This window comes from Carcharodon carcharias, chromosome 9 (genome assembly GCF_017639515.1).
Source record: "Carcharodon carcharias isolate sCarCar2 chromosome 9, sCarCar2.pri, whole genome shotgun sequence".
In the NCBI taxonomy this organism is placed as follows: Eukaryota; Metazoa; Chordata; class Chondrichthyes; order Lamniformes; family Lamnidae; genus Carcharodon; species Carcharodon carcharias.
Window position 1 is genome coordinate 53,227,453 of NC_054475.1, and position 25,539 is coordinate 53,252,991.

The 25,539-nt window shown below is 43.5% G+C and overlaps 1 protein-coding gene across 10 annotated transcripts in view; it reads right to left on the reverse strand.

The window, feature by feature from the left end:
• The window catches only part of LOC121281920 (transcriptional enhancer factor TEF-5-like), a 311,062-nt gene extending 290,628 nt beyond the window's left edge, over nt 1-20,434 (reverse strand). For all 10 annotated transcript variants that reach the window (XM_041195118.1, XM_041195119.1, XM_041195116.1 and 7 more), the window contains exons 1-2: nt 19,991-20,434; nt 19,508-19,690 (exon numbers count right to left, since the gene is read on the reverse strand). The gene's annotated coding sequence lies outside the window, so the exon portion shown is untranslated. The remainder of the gene's footprint in view (nt 1-19,507; nt 19,691-19,990) is intronic.
• Nucleotides 20,435-25,539: the final 5,105 nt, after the last annotated feature.

Genomic DNA, 25,539 nt, shown 5'->3' on the forward strand with positions numbered 1-25,539 from the left:
GTTTGTGGAAGTTTGCGGGTGTAAGCTTGCCATATTTCCTACATTATAACCAGTGTAGTCCCTGCTGTCAAAAGTTGGAAAATATTCTAAATAAATGCAAATCTTTCTTAATGTGCATTGTATTGTTCTGCTGTCAAAGTGGAATCTTATTTAACTCAGTCTATTCTCTAAGACCACAAAATCTGATTGGGACGAATAGGCCCACCTTGAACCACAGCTTTCTGATTCAGAGGCCAGAGTACTAGCCACAATCAAAGCATAGATAAATAGATGGGTCTAATAAGACAAGGCAGCGAGTCTTAATGTGCATCAAAATTGATCAATAGTACATCACAATATAACCTACCCACTAATATCTCCAATCAAATCCAGAAAGGGTGTCTTACATTCTCACTGGTTCTCAGGCTCTAAGGTATTAACTAGCATAGAACTAAACCACACAATTCAGAAAATCCCATGTTTGATCCCTGACCTCAGCTGGTGTAATATTACAATTGACCTCAGTACCCCTGCACGAAGGAGCAGGAAATTTGCTAGTTTTCTGCCCCAATCACTGATTAGTGATCAACCCACCACTGAGACTGTGCTGCACTGTCAGAGGTGTCATCTTTCAGACGAGACGTTCAGCTGAGGCTCGTGACACTATATAGATGAGGAGCAGTGGTGTTCTCCTGGTGTCCTGGCCAAAAATTACCCTTCAACATCATAGAGCCAATTTTTTTTCTTTATCCTTTAACAGGATGTGGGCATCACTGACAAAGCCCGGATTTGTTGCCCTTCCCTAATTGCCTCTTGAACTGAACATTTCAGAAGACGGTTATGAGTCAACCACGTTGCTGTGGGTCTGGAGTCAAATAAAGATGGCAGATTTCCTTCCCTAAAGGACCTTAGTGAACCTGATGGGTCTTTACAACAATCAATGATAGTTTCTGGTGACCATTACTGTGACTAGTAATATATATTCCAGATCTATTAATTGAATTGAATTCAAATTAGCTTGGCAAATTAGCCAGGCATTAGTCTGGGCGTCTAGATTACTAGTCCGGTGACATTACCATTATGCCACCATCTCCCCGTAATTCAGCCCGTTGGGTCTAAAAAAACAGATCACCCAGTCATTGGCATTGCAGTTTATGGAAGCATGCTGAGCGTGAATAAATGCCCCTGTTTCTACAGCAGTTCAAAAATAATTCACTGGGTGAAAAGCATTTTGGGACATCCTGAGATTGTGAAAGGCATTTGAAAATAAGCGAGCTCTTTCTTTAAAATTCCCTCAACCTTCTTCCTGCACCATGTTGGGAATGACCAGTGGGGAGGGCTGTTGGGGGGGGTAAGCCACAGGGGGAGATAATAAGTGCTTCCACTGCTGCGTGGCATAACAGTCAATCCCCAGGCTCCTCACATTAAACAATTACCTAAAGCAGTCCAATGGTTTGAACGCACAAATACAAATTTAAGCAAACCACCCCCAGGACACCATTAACCAAGAGGCTTAATCAGTTCAAATATATCAACACATTACTGCCTTGCAGGCAGAAAACAACAGCTGGGATTTAGCGACAGGTCTTCTCCCTGGCTTTTATGTAGAAAGCCTGCCGACTATGACAGGATCAGAGTGTAACAACTTGTGAATAAGATTTGTGAATAAATTGTGCAAATAAAGATCTACGCAAATCCAAGATCACAATCTTTCTTGTACTGTTCTACCAGATATTCAAAACCTGCACTACTCAGTTGAGTTCTGTACACTGATTTATAGGCTCTATCTTTAAAGCAGCGTGCACATGTCGGTGTATCTGTTTGACAAAGGCTCACATCATAGACAGCAATCTGGGCCTGAATTTTTCAATCGGTGGGCAGGCTCAGCAGGAGCGGGCAGGCGGGGGGCGGTGGTAGAGCCCATATGCCGCCCACGATCGGCTCCGCGTTGCCACATTAGGCGGGGCGGGCCACTCAGTGCTACCGGTGCTGGCGAAGTAGGAGGGAGAGTCGAGGCCAGCGCTCTTTCGCGCATATGTGCAAAATTGCGCATTAATCTCCCTGAGGCACGGAACTGCCCCAGGGAGATTGAAGCGCTATTGAAATAAATAAATAAATGGAAAAAAATGTAATCAAACGTGTCCCCTCATGTGACTGTCGCATGAGATGGGACACGTTTTTATATTTCAGAAAGCTTTTTTTATTTGATTCATAAAAGCTTTAGGAAGCCTCGTCCCGCTCATGGATGAGGCTTCCTAAAAAACGTGAAGGCCGCATGGCCTTTTTGCCTGTCCGCCAACCTTAAGGTTGGACGGACAGTGTAAACAATGACACTAATTAATTCGTTAATGGCCTTAATAGGCCTATCAGTTATCGGCAGGTGTGGAGCCGACACTGGTGTGCGCCCACCAAACAAAACATAGCGAATACATAGGGACGCATGCCCGACGTCATTGAGCGTCATTTTACGCACCGGCGTGTCGGGCCCACCCCCACACACCGACTGAAAAATTCAGGCCCTGCTAAAGGAGCCTTAAATGTTTGGTTGCCACTTTCCGATATTACATCTTTTCTTCCTGTCGCAGGTTAGGTACAAAAAAATTATCGAAAAACGAATGATATGTTAGCCTTAAAACGAAGGGTTAGGATACATAAAGGGGCAGAAGTTTTGCTACAGCTTTAGAAAACCTTGGTTCAGCCGTCTGGAGGGCAATGCACATTTCTGAAGATCACACCTTAGAAAGGATATATTGGCCTTAAAGGAGAATAGCCCGAATTCACCAGAATTTTTGTCAGGCTTCCAAGGTTTAGATTGTTGGAGAGATTAGATAAACTAAGAATTAAAACAAAAAAATTCTGGAAAACCTCAGCAGGTCTGGCAGCATCTATGGAGAGAGAAACAGAGCCAACAGAGCGTCTGTATGACTCTTCTTCAGAGCTCTGAGTTGTTGTCATACGGACTAAAATAGTTGGCTCTGTTTCTGCCAGGCCTGCTGAGGTTTACCAGAATTTTTTTTGTTTTTATTTCAGATTTCCAGCATCCGCAGTATTTTGCTTTCATCGTTGTGAATTAGGCTTGTATTCTCTGGAACTGAGATGGTTAAGGGGTGATTTGATTGACATTTTTAGGATTTCAATAGGGTAGACAAGAGAGAAACTTTTTCAGCAGGTGTGGGAGTCTTGGACAAGGGGATATAATCTTCAAATCAGAGCCAGGCTGTTCAGGAGAGAAGTTAGGAAACACTTCTTCATGCAGAAGGTAATAGGGATGTGGAACTCTCTCTCACAGAAACAATAGATGCTAGTTCAATACGCGGGAGATGGTGGCAGAGTGGTAGTGTCACTGGGCTAGAAATCGAGGGGCCCAGGCTAATGCTCTGGAACCTGGGTTCAAATCCCACCATGGCAGCTGGTGGAACTTAAATTCAATTAATAAATAAATCTGGAACTGAACTTAGTGAAACTATCAAACACTAAAGCCTTTTAGAGAAGGGAATCTGCCATCCTTACGCAGCCTACATGTGACTCCAGACCCACAGCAATGTGGTTAACTCTTAACTGCCCTCTGAAATGGCCTAGCAAGCCACTCAGTTGTATCAAATTGCTACAGAAAATTGAACCTACGTTACATGGGCTGCAGCCGTTTGAGAAGGCAGCTTACCACCATCCTTGCAAGGGCAATCAGGGATGGGCAATAGCGAAGCTCACATCCCATGAATGAATAAAAAAAATTCCCAGGTCCCATGAAAGAATAAAATATAAATTTGAGATTGGTAGATTTTTGCTACTCAAGGGTACAAAAGGATATGGAACAAAGGCGAAATGGAGGAATTAAGACAAAGATCAGCCACAAACCCACTGAATGACAGAACAGGTTGAGAGGCTGAATGGCTTACTCCTGTTCCTATATTCCCTCTCCCCACATTCTGGAAAACAGCTCTCAACAACAAATCTCAGTGAACTGGTCACTGAGAAGTGACCATAAGGAGATTAGTACTCTCATTATTCCCTCAATCCCATTCCTGTAGGAAATGGTCTTACTTCCCAATTTGGGAACTGGAACTGGACCTGGGCAACTGAGTGGAAATATTATCCAATTTTCCAAATGGAGAAGACACGCACACTTGCACCTTTCCCAACCTCAGGACATTCCCAACTGCTTTACAGCCAACGAATCACATTTGAAGTTTAGTTACTGCCACAATGTGAGAACATTGGTAGGCAATCTGCCATTGTTACCAGCAGCAGCTTGTCACGACCTTAAAAAGCAGCTCAAAGAGGTCCAGGGGAGGGGAAGGGGGATGCTGAGCTTGGGTTTGGGGAGGACAAAGACCAAAGGCACAGTTGAAGAGGAAGGCTTTAAGAAATGTGTAAAGAAAGGGTGAGGTAGCAAGGTAAAGTGGTTCAAGAAGGGAATCCTAAAGGACAGGAAACTTTCAGCAGAATGAGCAGTGGTGGAGAAAAGGATAACGCAGAGTCAATGAATTAAACAGTTCGAGTTAGCACACATGCTGAAGGTTTCCAAACTAGGGCAGGGTGAGGACACAGAGGGATTTAAGAATTGAAACAGTAAATTTGCCAGTGCATGGGAGATCATGCAAGGCCAGGCTAGGCGGGGAGACGGCACAAGGCTGGAGGAGGCTGAATCAGGCGATTCAGATGGCAGGGTTTGTGCAAGGTGGAATGAGGGACACCAGCTAAGGGCGATTACATGGAGTTCAGATGTTCAAAATTAAATAACACACAACTCTTACTTTCTACAAATCCTAAGCAGGCCCACTGGAGGGTAATTTTTACTCACCACGCAGATGTGACAGTGTCACAGAGGGAGGGGGGCTTTAGTTCCTGAATAATAGAAAATCAGACCCCAAACCTCAAGAACCCACTTATGCCTGTTTTAATTAGAGCAAAGTTGACAAACTATACAGCCTTTCCTTATAACTCACTGCATTTTGAAGATTGAACGGAAACAACACTTCTAAATAAACGTAATTACAGAATAAAAGGCAGAAACAAAGGCGAAAAGACAGATTTGCATTTATATAGAGGCTTATGACCTCAGCATGTTCCAAAGTGTTTTACAGCCAACAAGTGCAGCCACTGTTATAATGTAGGAAATATGGCTGCCAATTTGCACACAGCAAGATCCCACAAACAGCAATGTGATCAAAACCAGATGACCAGCTTTAATGATGTTGGTGGAGAGCTAAGTACTTGCTAATTCACTGGTGAGAACTCACCTGCCCTTTTTTGAAGTAGTGCCATGGCATCTCTTAAGCCCACATGGGAGGGCATATGGGGCTTTGGTTTAACAACCAAAAAATGGCACCTCTGACAGTGCAGCACTCCCTCCGTACTGGCATTGGAGTGCCAGCTTGCACTCTCAATCTGCTAACTCAAGGGGCAACAGCGCTACCAACTCAGCCATGCTGGGATCTATGGGAATCCACAATGACACAATCCGTCACCCCTACCTCCTGTCAACCCCAACCGATCAGCAGGAATGCGGAGGACAACTGCGGCCTCCTCACCCTCACCCTGATCCACTAGCCCAGTACAGACAGGTGGTGAAAACAGAGACACTCCTGCTGTGTGTGAAGAAGTTGAATGCAGCCCTTCCCCATTGAGCAATGAGTGGAGCTACACTATGGCATTTGCTCTCTGGCTTTAGAAGCACATTGCACAGGGAAGGTCTCAGAGCATGGGTTTGTTTGTTGGGTGACCTCCAACACACAAACAAAAACACACACACTTAAATGAAGACTTTTCACAGAGCTGCTGCAAAACTGAAGGTTTCCAGGTTGTAAATATTTTTTTGTTTTCTGGCCATTTTTCCTGCCCGAGCTAAAAATATGTCTGCTCGCTCGCATCAGAGCACAGAGGAAACTTTGTATGTAGTCAAGCTTTCATGTCACAGCTTGGGGGGAATCCCCTCCTGGGAAAAGTGGGAAGAAATCAAACAGTCCTAACTTACCCTGGCTTCGACTGAGCTAGCCAACTCACTATCCAGGTAGCTCCCAGTTTATACAAAGGTGCCTTTCTACAGAACCTTCAACACAATAAAGTGTCCCAAGGTGCATCAGACCGTTAACAAACATGGACATGAGCCAGATTAGGAACGATCGGGCAGTCAACTCTAGGCTTGGTCAAAGAGGTGGCTTTTAAGGAGTAATTAAAGGCAGATGAAGAGGGATCTGGAGGTTTAGAGAAGTTTAGGAAGGTTCCACAGCTTAGGGCCCAGGGAGCTGAGGGCACATTTGCCAATGGTGAAGTGCAAGAGTCGGAGGAGCACACAGATATTGGGGGGAGGGGGTGGTTGTAGGGCTGGAGGAGGTTACAGAGATAGAGAGGGGGCAAGGCCATGAAGCTTTTCGAAACCAAAGATGAGAATTTTAGGTTGCCAGATCGGGAATCGACGTTTGGCTAGTGAGCCCAGGGGTGCTGGATGAACATAACTAGTTGTGAGAGTTAGTATAGAAGCAACGGAGTACACATCATTTATGAAGAAATTCTTTCTATAGGTAGAGTATTTACACTGGGCCAATTTTCATGAAAAAAACAAAATTTTCAACTTTTGAACTAAACAACTCACCAGCTAACAAGTCAAACGTCCATTTACATAGCAGGAAAGCAGTGAGGTTACCATCAGTTACAATAATCTTACACATGGAATCTGTGCTAATCTCAAAAGTCTATGAACCAAAAGTAGGATAAAGCTGCTACACTTATCCACTGGCCTTGAAATTGGTTATGTATATTTCATTGGGAGGGGGGTGGTTACAGTGGTGGGGTTAGAGAGTGGGGGGACGGGCAGGGGAGGTAGAAAGAAAGCTGATTATGGACCTGGACATTTCCAGCAATTGAACAGGAGTGGAGAGCTTTAGGACTTTGAATTTTTCCGGTTTCAAGTGCAATCACTGATTTATAATTTCACTGATCACAACCAGAGCAGGGACAGCATTAGAGCAGGATCGGCTCAGGATATGGGGAAGGGGGGGAACCGGGGAATCTGGACAGCCCATGGCTAGTGGCATACGGGAAGACGAATAAAAGAATGACAATATTTGCTAACTGAGGCACAGGGCACAAATCATTTGCTGCAGGCCCCACTGCCCCTTAAACATTCTGATGAAGGGTCACCGATCTCAGAAGCTTTCTCGGATTTTCTGCTGCTGGTCTGACCTGCTGAGTATTTGCAGCATTTCACGTACTGGGTTTAATTGTTTCAGGCAGTAAACAACTCCAAGCAGGGTGGGTGGGGGAGAGGAAATGGATGAAACTGGGTTAAAGTCTCTTATGTTAGAAATGTTCAGCCAATTGTACAAATCATTGGTTATATTTATAAAGTGACACCCCTCCCCCACTGACCCCCAGCCTTTGTTGCCATTTTCGCAAGGCTCGAAAGATATTATTGGGCCTCACTGCAGAAATGGTGCCCCTCACTTGTGCTCAAGCGAGTCAGTGGCATGAGCAATAACACCAGGCAAAATAAATGGGGTGAGTGGGGTGGAATATAGAGCAGCCAGCAGATGTCAGGGGTCTATGAGCACTGGTCTTCTGGTCCCAAAAACTAGTCAAATTAATTTCAGTCAGGGTGAGGGCTTCCACTCATCAGCCAGATCGGAATTCAAATCAAGATTTTTGGGGCTGAGAAGCGATTGGTCGAAGACAGAGCACCAGCCCTCAAGTTTATATTGCAAACAGGTATTGCAACGTTCCATTTGGTTCTAACCACACAAAGTGAACCGGGACATAGTGGTATACCCCGACTCTATTTTACCCAAATTCACTGGTGACTTCAATTAAGTCATTTAGCCCCAATGATTTGCTATTGTTCACTCAGCCTGAAGCGGACCATGTAAAACCTCATACTCTTGTTAGTCCCAGGGCTCAGCCCTTAAATTCCACATCATGCCCCAATGAATTCATCTACTTCCACCTGATTAACATTAATTGGCTCTGCCTCTGTGTCATTAAAACCTTGGTCCATCTTCTTTCCACTTCTATGTTAGTCCACAATGCCCTTCCCTCCTCACCTTCACACTCCACAAACTTCAGTGTCACCTGGCAGTCGCATTGGCCCATTCCCCATGTCCTCAGTGCCCTACAAAGGCTCCTCGTGCTCCCAACACATTAAACTCACTATCAAGTCCTTCCACTGCCTTGCCTCTCACTGTATCCCTCCTGCTCCTCCAGACATACATCCCTGACTCTGTCACCTCACCCTTTATCCCAACATTGATGACAGCTATCAGCCCTTAATCTCAAAAACCCTTTCTTTACATCCACTCGACCTCTCAGCACTCTCAGAAAATTGATCATTTTCACTTATAAAACAGCTTCAACACAGTAAAATATTCCAGGAGGCTTTGCAGGAGAGTCATCGGGCAAAATTTGAACACAAGCCATGAGGCAACAGGCCAGATGACCAAAAGCTTGATAAAAAGAAAAGGTTTAAAAGGTGTGTCTTTGAGGGGGAAGAGACTGAGTGATTTAGAGAGGCAGTTCAAGAGCTTAGAATCTAGTTAGCTGAAGGCGTGGCTGCCAATGCTGGAATGATGAAAATCGCAGATGCGCAAGAGGCCAGAATTGGAGGAGTACTGAGATCTGAGCATTGTACAGCTGGGAGGAGGTTAGAGACGTAGGGAGGGGCAAGGTTATTGAGGGACTTTTAACAAGCATGAGGATTTTACATCTGAGGTGTTGGCAGCCCAGGAGCCAGATCAACAGCCATTTTTTGGCTAGGCTTTTGGTCACCTTGCCTCTGACCTCTACAAATGTCTTCCACCATTGTCCACTTCCCTGCTTCTCTATCAATTTCCATGTACAAAATGCCTCCTGTTTTACACATTAAAGCTACTATGCAAATGCATCACCACTTAGATCTTCTCAGTATTCTCTCTACTGCTGGGGCTTTCCATGTTAAAGCATGACACTCAGTCAGCAACCTTTGTGGAATGTACCAAGCTATCTGCCCCAACAACGAAAAACGTTTTCTGCTAAAACTCTTGTTTTCCATGGGCCGATAGCAACTTCATCTACAACCCACACGAAAACAAAGAATACATACGTACCCTTGTAAAATAACAGCAAGTCTCAGACTTGGAACTGCGTGGGGCAGAAAAGCCAAACCGTACTACATGTCCAAAAGAACCAGTGCGTTGCCACAAGAGATTGCCAAGAATCAGAGTTGCCAGATTGTAAACAACAGCCAAGAGACACATTTATTAAAGCCTACCACTTTGGTCACTTGTCCTAATCTCACATGAAATTTTGTTGCAGCATTGTTAAGGCAGCAACCTGAAGGAGATGCATTCGTCCCAGCTGAATGGGCATACTCGAAGGACAGGGGAACCAAGAGGTGGGTGATTGGAGCTACAAATGATACCAAGCAGCTCAATAAGTATCCAAAATTAACCGTTCCACTGCATTGTGCAGCAAAACACATTCACCACTGTTTGTTTAAGCTCCTGTCCTTTCTCAGCATTTGGAGCCACTGTGGGGCCAAATTAATCAACATGATATGCCAGTTTTCTTGTTCCTTCTTGCAATTTCCCCAATCTTTCTCCTCAAGGTGCCGGGCCATGTATAATCTGTAACTTAACTCCGTGATTGGATGCACGGCCTTTAATACTCTTGCCTAACAAAAATCTATCAATCTCAGTTTTCAATTTGGTAGTGGATGGGATGAGAGTTGCAAATTTCCACTATCCTTAATGTAAAGAAATGCTTCCTCACGTCGCCCTGAACAGCCATGCTCTAATTCTAAGGTTATGCTCCCTTAATCTGGACTCCCCTCCTGGAGGAAACAGTTTTGTTTCATCTACCCTTCAATTTGGGGAGGTCCTGCGGCACAGTGGTACATCCCTACCTCCAGGCCAGACACTCTGGGTTCAAGTCCCACTTCAAGGCTTGATGACCATGGAAGGTACATTCATAACAGGGCCAAACAGGTTGACTGTCAGCCTGTAAATCCCTCCAATACGCCTCATGGAAGTTGCTAAGAGCGGGAGAATTTCCTGATCAGCTAGACTGCAGAAGACAACGGCAAACCACTGCAGTACTTTGCTGAGCGTAATCATGGTCCAATCCAGGGGAAGTCCGTGGTTGCCAAGGCCCTGTTAGGGCATGGTGCCCGAAGGAGGAGTACACTGCAACTCCTTTAATCATCTTAAACACCTCAATTCAATTAACAATTCGGCAAAGCCTGGTTTGGCTTCTATGGGGAGAGGTGCTGAAGAAACAGACACCATCTCATTGTTAAGCAGTAACCTTTCCCCAAATAAGCCTCCAAGATTCTGACAGAACTGGAGAGCCACCACATTGTAAGGAATAGGAAAGGCTTTCAAAGAATCATGGGGATGAAGGAAAGACAGTCAGAAATAAAGAACAGCTTTGGCGATGTGCATACTCATGACGTGGAGGTGAGGACCAGTTAAGACCCTAGTTCAATTCCTGCTTCATACCCCTCAGCTGATCTCACTCACACAGCCAGAGAGGGGGAAATATCATCAGGATTCCCATTCCTAATCACTACCCAGATACTTGTCCCAAAAACATACTTATGTGGATGCCAGTTGAGTTGAATAACTCGGCAATAATCATTCTCCAGAGTCACTCTTGGAGAGAGGCACTTTGCCAAAGAGCAGCTAAAACATGTGGAACTAAATCCCAGCAAGAACTTTGGGAGAGGAAGGGAAACCAATGAGTGAAATGACACTCAGCCAGACAACAGCTTTGCAAATACCAGAAACCAAAAGAATACTAAGAGCTACACTGCATGCAGCTTCAGTGCCTATGCCTTGCAGTAACTGGTGGATAGAAATTGCTCACTGGGTAAGCACTCTTGTCTCCAAGTCAGAAGGTTCCAGAGAATTGAGCATAATATCCAGGTTCATACTCCAGTGTAGTACTAGAGTGCTGTTGAAGGTGCTGTCTTTCGGTTGAGGCATTAAAACAAAGCATCATTTACCCCCTCAGGTGGCTGAAAATGCAAAGACTTTGAAGAGGAGCAAAGGGAGTTCTCTTTAATGCCCTGCCCCTGAGTCAACATCAAACTGATTTTCTGGCCATTACCATATTGCTGTTTGTATGAGCTTGCTATGTGCAAATTGGTTGCCGTGGCTGCTACATTACAAAGAGGTTAGACTACAAAAGTAGTTCAGCTGTGGAACATCTTGAAGCTATCCAATGTGCTATTTAAATGGAAGCCTTTCTTTTATGTATCCAATCTGGCATAAAGTCAAACAGATCAGGGCTGAATGTGTGCTTCAAAGAGTGGGTATGGGATACAGGTGTTTTAATCCATGGGAGACTCACCAGTACAGGGGGTTCCTCTGAGACATGACTCCATATGAGCAAGACTGGGGCCAATGTCCTGGAGAATCGTATAACTAGGGCTCTAGTTGGGGTTTTAAAGTATAGAAGGGTGGGGGGGGGTGGTGGTGGTGGTGGTACAATGGGAGGGGAATGGTCCAGGTAAGGGAAAGTTTATAAATTATAGAGATCAAGCACAGAGCAGCAAGACTTGGGTAAAAGTAAGCAGAGCGTAAAGGTAAGCAGAGTGTGACAGGAAGTGACAGAGTGTTTAACAGTAATAGTACATTAGTGAATAAGGTCAAATCAGGAAAGAATGTTCAAATTAAAGGATCTTTGTTATGAATGCTTCATGTAGACAAATTAATGGCACAAATGAAGATAAATGGGTTTGATCCAATAGCCATTACAAATACATGTTCGCATGGTGACCAAGGTTGGGAAGTAAATATTCCAGGGCACCAAACATTTTAAAAACAAAAAAGGGGAAAAGGATATGGAGAAACCTTGATAATAAAGGGTGTCACAATGACCGTAGTGAGGAAAGACCAGGAAGTAAAATCAGTATGGGTGGAGATTAGGGATACCAAGAACAGAAAACATTGAGGGGAGCAGTGTATAAGCATTCCAACTGTCGTTATACCATTAGACAGGATAGTAACCAAGAAAGGGAAACTAATAACAAAGATAATGCAATAACTGTGGGGACTTTAATCTTCATTTAGACTGGACCAATCAAATTCACAACAATAGTTTTCAGAATAAGTTCATGAAATGTGTTCGAGACAGTTTCTTATAACACGTCACGGAACCAATGAGGGAAGAGGCTATTTTAGACTTGGTCTTGTGTAATGAGAAAGGGTTAATTATTAATCTCATGACAAGGGACCCTGTGGGAAAGAGCAATCATATGATACAATTTCACATTGAATGCGAGAATGACGTATTTAAGTCTGAAATTAGAGTCTTAAGCTTAAATAAAACCAAGTATGAGAACAAGTTGGGTAAACAATTTAGCAAATCAGATTAAAAGAAATAATGGTATAAGCAACGGCAAAAAATTTATAGAAATGTTTCATAATTTAACGTATTTACATTTTATTTAGAAAGAAAAGCTCCACCTGAAAAATGATCCATCTGAAGAATGGTATTAGATTAAAAGAAGAGGCTGGTCATTGTCGCCAAGAGAGTGGCAAATCTGAGAATTGGGAGAGGTTTTACAAACCATCAAGCATGATCAAAAAATTTTTGGACTCTATGGTAATCAAGGGACATAGGGATCAGACAGGAAATAAGAATCGAGGCCATAGAGAAGTCCACAATCCTGCTAAATGGTGGAGTAGGTTCGCGGGAACATATAGCCTTCGATAACTCCTATTTCTAATGTTCATCTGTACAGTGGCAATTCAGAACTAACTTGCAGCACTGAAACATCATTCTAGAAACCCTCAGGAGAATCAGATATTGGAGCGTAAACTTGATACAAAGAAGCCACCATTATCCGGAGCTTGCGGTTGGTCACCTCCAGTTGAATATTCCTCCTCTAAGTGCACACACGCACACCCCCACCTCAACGGTCACCTTCCTCCAAGTAATCTCCTCCCCTCTTAAACAAAGTACCTGGGCACCATCTCTCCTGGCTGACCACTAACTGAGGGAAGGGTGCAGCTTGGGGTGGCTCAGTCATACAAATCCAGGAAATCTCCAGCTTCAATTCATTGGCTGCATTGAGAACAACAGTTTGTTGTCAGCCAACAAAGGTGTTAGGAATGCTTTCATTGGTCTTCGAATCCCCAGGTTAGGGAGACATCATTCTACAGGGACCAGCTGGTCTAAGGAACACTGGCAACACACTGAAAAGGCTGGGCAGAGCAGTGCAGTCACCTAAATTGCTGACTATTCTGTGAGAAAGGGTTCATGGCAAGAACATACAAACATGAGAATGGCAAAATGTCCCCTGACTCACCCCATGAACCAGAACCCTAAGATGAGTAGTCGTTTTTTTTTTTTCTTTTTGTAGGGGGTCAAAATGCGCAGATGACCAAGAGCCTGGTGATTGGCTTGGAGAAACATATTGGTGTCACAGAGAAAAGGGTTTGTGAAAGTCATTCAGAATTTCACAGTCCTATATGGTTTCTTAAGTTTTGCACTTTTAGAAAGAGTCACCTCACTTTCATGGAGATGGTCTTCAACAAAGACACACACAAACTTAAATTGCAAACAATCGCTTTAACTTCTCAAAGGCATTTGCTGCAGTCAGATGATCTGAACTGAAGGGATTTACAGTGTTAATAGGGCTCCCAACAAGACCTCTACAGGCAAACTGTCCTCACAGTGTCAGCAAGGTGCTCCCTTCCTCCTACATCAGAGACGATTCAGCACCAACAGAGCAGTTTTCATGCTGAACACCGAGAACCAAATCAAGACTATCCACTCTTGGGGTGTACAGCCATTCATCCCATCAGTCTGGATGAATTTTGATTGAAGCCCTACATGTACATGTCCAGTGGTTAACTGCAGCAACTAGTCCCCTGCCTCACCCCCGCCCCCCCACCAGCCTTTCAAACTTATTTTAAAAAAAAACCCTCGGGAAGGGAAAATCTTTGACTCTACAATCCTTGTATTTCCCTTACCGATCACCCCACACCCCACCCGGCAACGAAGCTGAAGTCTGCGCCACCCGAATTCAGAGCCCCCACTCTCCCCTGGGTCATTAGCAGCCATCACCCAGTAAGGCCATGCACTGGGAAACAAGGGCCAAACTGGCACCTACTGACTGCTATTGGAGAACAGCAGATCCACTGGGAAGCAGCACGAGAAAGGGAGGGGATCTCCATTCCAGCCTCCCTCAGACCCTCTGATTAATCCAAGGTCCAGATGACTGATTCCTCAGCCAGCTGCTCAGGGCCTGCTTAGAAAATGGCTACCCTATAGAGGGGGAGCCAGAAACAACTCAACAGGGGCTTGTCCTGGTCTTGCATCTACTCCAAGTGAAGGCACAATAGAGACGTATTGAATGGCTCTGAATATCCAGGGAAACACAAAGGGCTTGAGTCCCCTAAACAAGGGACTGATCTCCCAGGTAGGATTGACAAGGTTCCAGAATTGGCCTGGTGTCTCCAGGAATTGTAGATCAATCTCCAGGACACTACTGTGTGCAACCCTGGAGAAAAATCATCTGGACATTAAAAAAAGATTTGCTTTTTTGTTTTCTTTGAACATTTCTCTACACGGTAGAAAAATATTGAAAATGGGGGAAAAAAAAGACTTTGGCTGACAATCAAGCATCATCCAATTGGGTAAATGAGTCTTTTTTGCTTTCCAATTGGTGGAGGAAGGCAGGATGATATGTTGGCCAACTAATGGCTGGAGCTCAGGGCAAGTCATGTGATGAAACCTCCAGGAATACATTTAATCACAGTTGGCAACCCTACTCCCAGGCACTATGAACAATAATACTGGGATCTTACTTTTCACCATATCCTCAAGGCATGGGTTTAGAACAAGGAATCAAATTAAAAGGGGTTCCAGAATCTTTGCCAATATGTTGGGAATCACAATTGTTAATTCCGTGGACATTACAAGCCAGTGGCCTTGACTTGTATTGATGGAGAGACACAGTGAGTCTCTGACACATTGTGCTCAGTTTAGTTACATGCACATAAACAAACAGAAAACAAGGTTTGCCAAAGGCTTCCCAGTGACTGTCGTGTCCCTTTCAGAATAAAATGACAAAGTTACAAATACCTTTAACACAAAGCAAACTGCCAGGCTTTTAACAAGCCATTTTTAACCTTGGTTAACCTTTGACAGATAAGAGGAGACCAGGGGTTGGGGGTCTATAGAGCAAGCGTGGGATATGGTCCCTTAGTTCAGATTTTTTTCAAATAAGAGTCAATCTTGTTCTGAAGCCACACAGTCTCAGCCAGAGAATGTACTGAACTCTGAGTAACCGCTCTATCACTTCCTGTAGTTTCCGCACTCCGATGTGTTCAGGAAACAATTGAAACCCAGATTCAAACTGCAGATTAGCTGAGATTTCTTCTTTCAGCTGGTTCCTCAAATTATTACTACATGCACATATCGCTGCAAATCGAACCAGGTGCTTATCCATGTGTCCCCCACTGGTCAAGCTGAATTGTCATTGTTTGGCTTTCCTTAAAAAGAATCCTGAGGCTTGCGAGACAGATGCTACTGCTTCTGGAGTTTAGAGCAAGTGGCTATAATCAGCTTCTCTCAGCCTCGCTGACACATTTAAATTCCCACCTACTCCCACCGTCCCTCTGCCCCACTGTTTTGGAGTATTCCCTCCATCCTTACATGAGTAAGTGCGGCATATATGAAGGGCAAATGGTACGTTTCCGCTGTGGGGCAAATGCCATGGTTCCATTGAATGAGGGGCAAATGCAGCAGAACAATGTCATGTGTGAAGATTCCGAAAAGAGGGCTGAACTGGCCTTTGAAGGCTGCAGTCCCAGAGGCTGAACATTCTTTCACTGCTGATGTGTGATATCACTTTACAAATAGTTTAAACATTAGTTTAAAAACTTCAAATAGCGCAAATGTTAATTACTATATCCAAAGGAAATTATGAAAGGAATTAAAGTGAGTTATCATGTAATTAGGGTTCAACTTCACTCCTCAACACATTTTTCTCCATTCAAGCTCCACCACTAAAACCTTTTGTTTGGTATCCCAAATAACAGTAGATGTAGCAGTAGCAGAGAGGGTGGGGAGTATTATTCAGCTTCAGGCACCCAGTGTTGTTGTTCCCTTTTTCTCTGTGATTATCCAGACTCCAACACAGGCATGGTAGTTAAGGAAAAGACAGCCTTGCATTTATATATCGCCTTTCTCACTCTCAGGAAGTCCCAAACTGATTTTTAAAATTCTTTTTAAAGGATGTGGGTGTCACTGTCAAGGCCAGCATTTGTTGCCCACCTCCAATTGCCCTTGAGCGGAGTGTCTTGCTAGGCCATTTCAGAGGGCAGTTAAGAGTCAACCATATTGCTGTGGGTCTGGAGTCACATGTAGGCCAGTCTGGGTTAGGATGGCATTAATGAACCAGATGATAGTTATCATGGTCACCATTAGTGAGACTAGCTTTATATTCCAGATTTATTATTGAATTTAGATTCTATCAGCTGCCATGGTGGGATTGGAACCATTGTCCCCAGAGCATTAGCCTGGGTCCCTAGTTCAGAGACATTATCACTGCGCCACATCTCCCTTAAAGCATTTCACAGCCAATGAAGTACTTTTGAATTGTAGTCACTGTTGTAATGTAGGGAAACACTGCAGCCAATTGCACACAGGGAGCTTCCACAAACAGCAATGCTATAATAATCAGATAATACAGTAATCCTAACTGACAGGCAAGTTATGGTTAATACAGTAATCCTTCTAACTGCTGGGCAAGTTATGGTTAATACAATAATCCTTCTAAATGATGGGCATTATGGTATTTCATTTCCCTGTTCAATACCATCATTACTTTGATACTGCTGAAATAACATGGTACCCGAGAATGGATTACAAGACAGTAAAGTGCTTTTTCTTTACAAAAAGATAATTGCCCTTTCATTCCCTGCCAAACAGCCATGAATAATGATTAACTTCCAGCAGGTTAACCTAGACATTAATGCCACTATCATTTTTTAACCAGTGTGAAAAAATGAAACATCCAAGCTCAGTCTCTCTCTCTCTCTGTCCTGGTTTTTCCAACAGTCAATGTATTGCCATTGAGCTTTCACTTCCCTCTGTAGCAGAGTTATGAATGTGCCATTTTACCCTCCTGCTTCTCCTGATATCTTCACTGTTGAAATCATGACTCACTAGACTGTCTCCTTCTCCAACTCAAAAACATGGAGCTCTTTATCACCTGCAGTCTTCCCTCCTCCCCTCTCACAATCTGCTGGCTTTTCAATCACTAGCTTCACTTGCCTCATCTCCACGACAGCTCTTACAAGAATGGGAGCAGACCATTCAGCCCATCCATTCTGTTACACCGTTCAATTCAATCACAGCTGATCTGTACTTCAACTCAATTCAATTAATAAATCTGGAATCTAAGGCCCAGACTGATACTCTGGGGAAACAGGTTAAAATCCCAACATGGCAATTGGTGGACTTTGAATTCAGTTAATAAATCTGGGATATAAAGCTAGTCTCAGTAATGGTCACTAGGAAACTCTTGATTGTTGTAAAATAAACCCACCTGGTTCACAAATGCCCTTTAGGGAAGGAAATCTGCCATCCTTACCTGGTCTGGCCTGCATGTGATTCCAGGCCCATAGAAATCACGTTGACTCTGAACTGCCTTCTCAAATGGCTGAGCAAGCTACTCAGTTCAAGGGCAGTTAGGGATGGGCAACAAATGCTGACCTTGCCAACAATGCCCACATCCCATGAAAGAAAGAAAAATCCATGTACCTGTCTGTGTTGCAATTGCCAGCATCCCCTAATCCAACAAAACTCCCAATCGATCTCAAAAATGCCAACAGATTGCCAGCATCCACAGCCCATTGGGGAAGAGGGTGACAAGGTTCCACTATCCTGTGAGAGAAAAAAATCCCTGCATATTTCACTTCTCATCCACCTTGATGCTGTCCTGCATCTCTGTATTTTGCTGCATCTCCCAGGTTTCTCTGTTTTTTTAAAAAAAGGATTGAGAAGGGTGTCTGGGAGGCTGAAAGCTATGCTCCAGCAAAGATGGTTGATAAGTGTAATTTTTGGTGAATTTTACCTCACTCACTCACAGGATCTGCTTGCCCCTGCATTATGAAGAAATCAACTATTTGCCATGGTAATGGAGAAGGGAGGCTTAGGGCTGTGTCGATCACATGGGGCAGCTATTCTTGTTGCCCCTCATCTCAATGTGCTAGTTGAGCTTCCCTATGTGGGAGGGAGTTGGATTTGAGACTTGGATGGCCATGGGCTTTATACACTTGGTGAGGGGATGTCCAGTCCCAAGGTTGAACATTATTTATACCTTGTGGTTTGCTTGGAGTGGGGTAAATTTTTAGCAACATTTCTGCCAACAGTGTCACTGACAGAATTGTGCCCTTGATGCAGAAGGGCATTCAGAAAAAGTGTGTGTGTGTGTGTGTGTGTGTGTGTGTGTGTGGGGGGGGGGGGGGGGGGGGGTGTCAATCAGCCTTAGAGAGAGCCATTCCTGCAGTACGAACAGTCTACATCTCACCTCTTAATATCAGGGATTTACTGTGACCAGCGTGTAATTGATTAAATCAGCACAGCTCAAAAAAACAAATACAAACTGTAATCTACACGAAATTCACACATCATAAACTACAAGGGGAAAGCCATTCTCGGAAGGTTTAGTCGGCACACTTGCCCTGAAATCAGATTCCAGCTTTGAAATCCCTGCTGTTCAATTATAATGTCTACAGTAAACAGTATTAAACTGATAGTTTCACTGTTACATTGCCAACCGAACTGAAGTCACGGCACTTCAAAGGGAAACCACTAGGCAGCGTTTTGGGACGAGTTAGGCGCTATAAAAATGCAGAATTTTTTTGGGGGGTGGGGGTTCCCACTTGTGTACCGACCAACATGAGGCTCGCACCTTCAGACCGAGCGAGCAGGGACCGTGGACTACGAGATCATTAGGAACTAACTCAGAGTGGATTAACAGAATATCTTAAAAAATCTTTAAATAAGTAGTGACAGCTAAACACCAACCCCACCCTTTCTCTCTCTCTCTCCCCCCCAAGTCAATATACAAACACTGGGTAGTGTCAGAACCAGGTCCAAACAAGAACACAGTTTGAGAAGCACAAAGGAGAATGTCCAATGAGTTCTGGAACAATAGGAAAAGGAAATTGAGTGTTTTGACGTTTTTATTATTTCCTCTACAGTGACCCAACTGGGTATCAGGAGGAAAGGCTTATATTTAGAATGGGGCGGCCATTCCCCACCCCACCTCCTCTTGCTCCCGGTCCCACAGTTGACACCCACTAGTTTGAAAGTGGTCATCTGTACCAGATTCCAAACGCAAACTGGTCAGATAGGCGAAGCACTCGATGAATAATAAATGAAACGAGCGTCGAACAGAGATATAGGGGGGGGGGGGGGGGGAAGAGATATAGGAGGAGGGGTGGGGGGGAGATATACAAATGTTTCAAATAAAAAATAAACACACAATTTCAATTCTCGCAGTGTTGCCAATGAGGGGTCGGAAATTTTCACTTACCCCTGTTAAAGCCTCCCGAAAATAAAACTTTGGGATCTCCTGTAGTTTATCCAACTGATCTCCAGGCCACAATACCTGTTGGCTTTTCCTTCCTTTTTCAGGTGACACTCTTCGACTTCGAAGGAACAACAACAGAAAAAAAGTTTCTGGTGGCCGAATCAAACTTTGGAAAACTTTCCGCCGCTGCGTGTGTTTGTGTGAGGGAGAGACAGAGAGAACACAACATGGTCACTGGTCAAAAATTAAATCCAACGATAAAGCAACAAAAACAAAAGCACCCAACAAACGGCCCTAAAACACTTCTACACATGAATCATTTTCTCCCCCCCCCCCCTCGCTTTTTTTTTCCCTGCGGAAGTTCGTCTTTTAAAAAAATGTAAAATATGACAAAGATTTGTTCAGACCTTCTCCCTCCCTGCGCCGATTTGAGCGGCGCGGATTCCGCGGTGAAATTGGCCCAAATGAAATTGACAAAAGACTCACCTCCTGAAAAGTGCCCGTGTTATATAAACAGGGAGAGGGTGAAAAAAATTCAAGAACCCCCCCAGACGGCGACCTGTGAAAGGTTTCCCACTTTCTAAATTTGTTTTTTTTAAAAAAGTTAAAGAAATTTGCTGTTTGGAGATTTAAAAAAAATATTTCCCGAAGTTGACAGCGAAGGTGGAATTTCAAGAATGAGATTTGGTATGAAATCAATCTCGCTCCAGAAGAACACAAGAGGAGGAGCTAAGGCAACTTTGTGCTTTGTGGAGAAGTTCCGTGAGCCTCCCAACTCCAAACGCCAACAAAGTTAGCCTCCTCCGCCAGCCAGCCCTAACACTTTGCCCCCCTTTTTGTGAGTGCGCTTTTGCTGGGACTTCCGATCAGTGCATTGTGTTGGGAAGGAGGTGGTTTTAGGCTAAAGTCTGGAGTCACCATTCGTGTCTCCCTCCTGCTAGATTCGTGATCTATTTTCTCAATCAGCCTCCATTTGTAGGCGATCCCTGAAATTGGATAAGAGAAGTTCTGATCACTCCCACGTCTTAAAGTGACACTACCATATTAGCCCGTGACGTCAGGATTTTTTTGAAAACTTTTTTTCTCTCTCTCTTTCCCTTAGCCAAAGAACTCCATGGGATTGGTGGGAAGAGTTTTACATAAACTCGGGAGGTACAACCTCCCAATAAAAGCGCCATCTAAGGAGTGGGAGACGCTGACATGTGTAGAAATACAGTACCATTAATTCCATCGGTTCAATCCTGATGTACAACATGATTCGCCGTGAGGGAGACCTCACCTGGCTAAAGTGGGAACAAGAGTTCATTTACAGAGAAACATTCTCATTTCCTCTCCAGGTTACCTGTCAAATTATTTTTGCACATTTTATTAAAATAATCTCTTCCCTACTCTCCCCTCCCCTTCTATTCACACTCCACAACTTGTGTTTATCCAACATCTTTTAACAACAATTAAAAATCGTGCCTGTATAAAATGTCTTTCACTTCGTGAGCCATCTCAAGATGTTTCACAGGAATATAATCAGCGAAAATGTGACAGTGAAACAGAGATATTAGGACGGGGCGAACAGTCTGCTCAGTGAGGTTTGTTTTAAAGAGCGGTTTAAAGGAAGACAGAGCGGTGAAGAGACATAGAGGTTTAGGGAGGGAAATCCTTTGCTTAGAAAAAAAGGACAGGCTTATTTTTAGATAGCAATTTTCACAGCCTCAGGATGTCCCAAAGCAATTTGCAGCCGATGAAGTATAGTCACTGTTATAAGGCAGCCAAATTGTGCACAGCAAGCTCCCAGAAACTACAAAGTAATAATGTTTTTTGTGAAGTCGATTAGGGATAAATATTGGCCAGGATACCTCCCCTGCTCTTCTTCAAAGGAGTGTATGTTTAACACTTTATCTGACAGGCAGCACCTCCAGCAGTGAAGCACTCCTTCTATACTACATCACATTGTCAGCTTTTACCTTTTAATTTCTGGAGTGGCATTTGAACCCACAACCTTCTGACTTAGAAGCAAGAGGACTAACTATCAACTGAACTACAGAGTGGGAGACACACTAAAAGCTGGAGTTGGAGGAATGCAAAGTTCATGGAAGGATGCAGAATGGAGGCTGCTAGAGAGATAGAAGGGATGAGGCCATGAAGGGATTTGAACATGAGGATGAGAATTTAAAATGGAGTATCGAGAGCCAATGTAGGTCAGTGAGCACAGGGGTGATGGGTGAAAGGGACTTGATGAATGTTAGGATATGTGCAGCGGAAGATGGCACAGTGCCCAGGGTAGGCCAGCCCTTCAAAGCTTCACCAATGTGCCAATTTTCATGTGTGAGTCAAGGGCCTGGGAATGTTGGCAGACTATTTGGCAATGAGGACAATCAACATCAAAGTCATTCTTGTCCTTACCTGATAGACAGACTTTTCAGCAGGAATCTCTAATCCAGGTTAGGCACTAGAATATCAGGTAACTTATCAAATGCATGGGGTCTTGAAAACAATTTTAACACCCCAATTGAGATCAGTTAACCCAGGCAGCACTCAGAAGTAAGTGTAGGTCCTTCTGGCCTTGTATAGGTTTACGATACCTCCAGCCATATGGCAAGATGGTGGCAGAGGGGTAATGTCACTGGGTTTTAGTAATTCAGGGATAAACGCAAAATACTACAGATGCTGGAAGTCTGAAATAAAAACTGAAAATGCTGGAAAAACTCAGCAGGTCCAGCAGCATCTGTGGAGAGAGAAACAGAGTCAACACTTTGAGTTCATGTGACTCATCCTCAGAGCTCTGTAGAAGAGTCATATAGACTCCAAGCATTGACTCTATTTCTCTCTCCACGGATGCTGCTGGATATGCTGACCTTTTCTAGCATTTTCTGTTAGTAATTCAGAGGTCTAGACTAATGCTCTAGGGGCACAGGTTCAAATCCCACAGTGGCAGTTGGTAGAAATTAAATTCCGTTAATGAAAAAACCTGGAATTGTAAGCTAGTCCATGGTGATGATGAAACTATTGTTGTAAAAATCCATCTGGTTCACCATATGCCCTTTAGAGAAGGAAATCTGCCATCTTTTTCTGGTCTGGCCTACTTGTAACTCCAGATCTACAGCAATGTGTTTGGCTCTTAATTGCCCTCTGAAATAGCCAAGTAAGCCACTCCTCATTCAAAGTTGATTCAGGATAGATAACAAATGCTGAGCTTGCCATTACCACTCATATCCCATAAAAGAATAAAAATAAATTTCAGAAAAAGACAGTGCCCTTACTGCGCCATCAAGCAAGCAGTTTCCTCAGGATATAAAGGTTTGGAATAAAGAAAATGAAATTCCAAGAGAAGAATCATAATTCTTCATAAATTGAAAGAAGAAAGAATTTGCATTTATATAGCGCCTTTCACAACATTACAACATTCCAATGGACTTAACAGGCATTGAAGTTTTGATGTAGAAAAATTGGCAGCACATTTGTGTATAACAAGAGCCCACAAATAGCAGCAACAATTTGCATTTATATAGTAGCTTTAATGTGCTAAAATGTCTCAAGGTGCTTCACAAGAAAATGAAATAAACAGCCATGCATTTATATATGAGGAAAATATTGGCCAGGACTCTTAGGAGACTCCTGTATCCTTTGTGTCATGGTATTTTTTACATGCACCTGAGAGGGCAGACAGAGTCTTGGTTTTAATGTTTCATCTGAAGGAAAGAACCTCATTGGGAATAGGCTCACAACCCAGAATCGAACCCACCTCCTGATTCCCAGCTTCAGTCAGAAAATTCAGCCCTATGAGTTCAGTTAGTCGCACATCACTGTGGGAATTTAGCAGCAACCAGTAAGAGAATGATTGAGTTTTAGAACTGAGGTTTGTACCATTAAAACACAGAAGGTTAGCATTAGGAGGTTAGTTTGAGGTTGTAATAAGTGCAGAGGCTATTTATAGAGATAATGTTCCCAGCAATCAGCGGGAAAGATGTAGAGGAACAAATTTGCAAGAAATTGCAGACTGATTATAACGAGGAACTTCAAATGTCCAATATAGACTGGGGTAGCAGTAGAGCAAAGGGCAGAGAGGGCCAAGAGTTCCTTGAGTGTGTTCAGGAAAATTTTCTACAGCAGTATGTTTCCAGTCCAACAATAAAGGAGGCTCTGCTAGACCTGGTTCTCAGGAATGAGATGGGCCAAGTGGATCAAGCGTCAATAGGCGAACATTTAGAGGACAGTGATCATTGTATCATAAAGTTCAGGCTGACTATGGAAAAGAACAAGGAACCATCCAGAGTAAGAATAAGTAACTGAGAGTAAACCAACGTCAATGGGGTAAGAGCGGGCCTAACCCAGAACAACTGGAATCAAAGGTTGGCAGACAAAACTGTAACTGGACAATAGACTTACTTTAAGGATGAGATAGTTCAAGTACAGTCAAGGTATGTTCCCACAAAGGGGAAAGGTAGGGCAAATAAATCCAGATCTCCCTGGATGACAAAAGAGATAGAGATTAAGAAGAAGAAGACAAAGTGTGGTTATGGCAGACCTCCGATAGATAGTACAACCGAGAATCAGGTGGAATAAAAAAGGTTCAGAGGGGAATTGAAAAAGCAAATAAGAGAAGAAAAGAAAAAGTATGAGAAGAGACTGGCAGCCAACATAAAATAGAATCCAAAAATATTTAGTAAGAGAGTGGTTAAAGGAGGATTAGGGCCAATTAGGGACCAAAAAGGGAATTTACACAAGGAGGCAGGGGACAGGGGGCATGGAATTGAACATTAAAGTATTAAATGAACACTCAGCATGTGCTTACCAAGGAAGAAGCTGCTGTGCAGGTCATGGTGAAAGACGAGGTAATTCAGACACATGAAGGGTTTAAAGCTGACAAGGAGGAGGTATTGGATAAGCTGTCTGTATTAAAAGTGGATAAAAACATGAGACATAGGAATGGGAGTGGGCCATTCAGCCCTTCGAACTGCTCCACCATTCAATGAGACCATGGCTGATCTTCTATTTCAACACCATTTTCCTGCACCATCCCTGTATCCCTTGGTGTTATTAATATGTAGAAATCTATCGATCTCAGCCTGGAACATCCTCAATGACTGAGCCTCCACAGCACTCTGGAGCGAGAATTACAAAGATTCACCGCCCTCTCAATGAAGAAGTTCATCCTCATCTCAGTCCTAAATGACCTGCCCCTTAATGTGAGACTGTGTCCCTGGTTCTAGGCCCCCCAGCCAAGGGAAACATCCTTCCTGCATCTACCCTGTTGAGTCCTGTAAGAATTTTTCAAGTTTGAATGAGACCACCTCTCATTCTTCTAAACTCCAGAGAATAAAAGCCCTGTCTATTTAATTTTTTCTCATAAGACAATCCCTCCATCCCAGGAATTAATTTAGTTGAACTTTCGTTGCACTTCCTCTATGGCAAGTATATCTGTCCTTAGGTAAGGAGACCAAAACTGCACACAGTACTCCAGGTGTGGTCTTACCAAAGCTCTAAATAATTGCATAAGACATCTTTACTCCTATACTCAAATCCTCTTGTAATAAAGTCAATGTACCATTTGTCTTCTTAATTGCTTGCTGTACATGTATGTTATCTTTCAGTGACTGATGAACAAACACACCCAAGTCCCTTTGAAGTTCAATACTTCCCAGCCTCTCACCATTTTAAAATTACTCCATATTTCTGTTTTTCCTACCAAAGTGGATAACCTCACATTTCTCCACATTGTATTCCAATTGCCAAATCTTTGCCCACTTGCTTAGCCTCCCCAAATCCCCTTGAATCATCTCTCCATCCTCCTCAGAACTCTCACTTCCACCTAGTTTTGTGTCATCTGCAAACTTGAAAAATTACATTTAATCCCCACAGCCAAATCATTGATATAGATTGTAAATAGCTGGGGAACAAGCACTGATCCTTGAAGTACCCCATTTGTCACAGCCTGATAGCCTGAAAATGACCCATTAATTCCTATTCTCTGTTTTCTGCCCGTTAACCAATCTTCAATCCATGCCAGTGTATTACCCCTGATCCCATGTGCTCTAATTTTG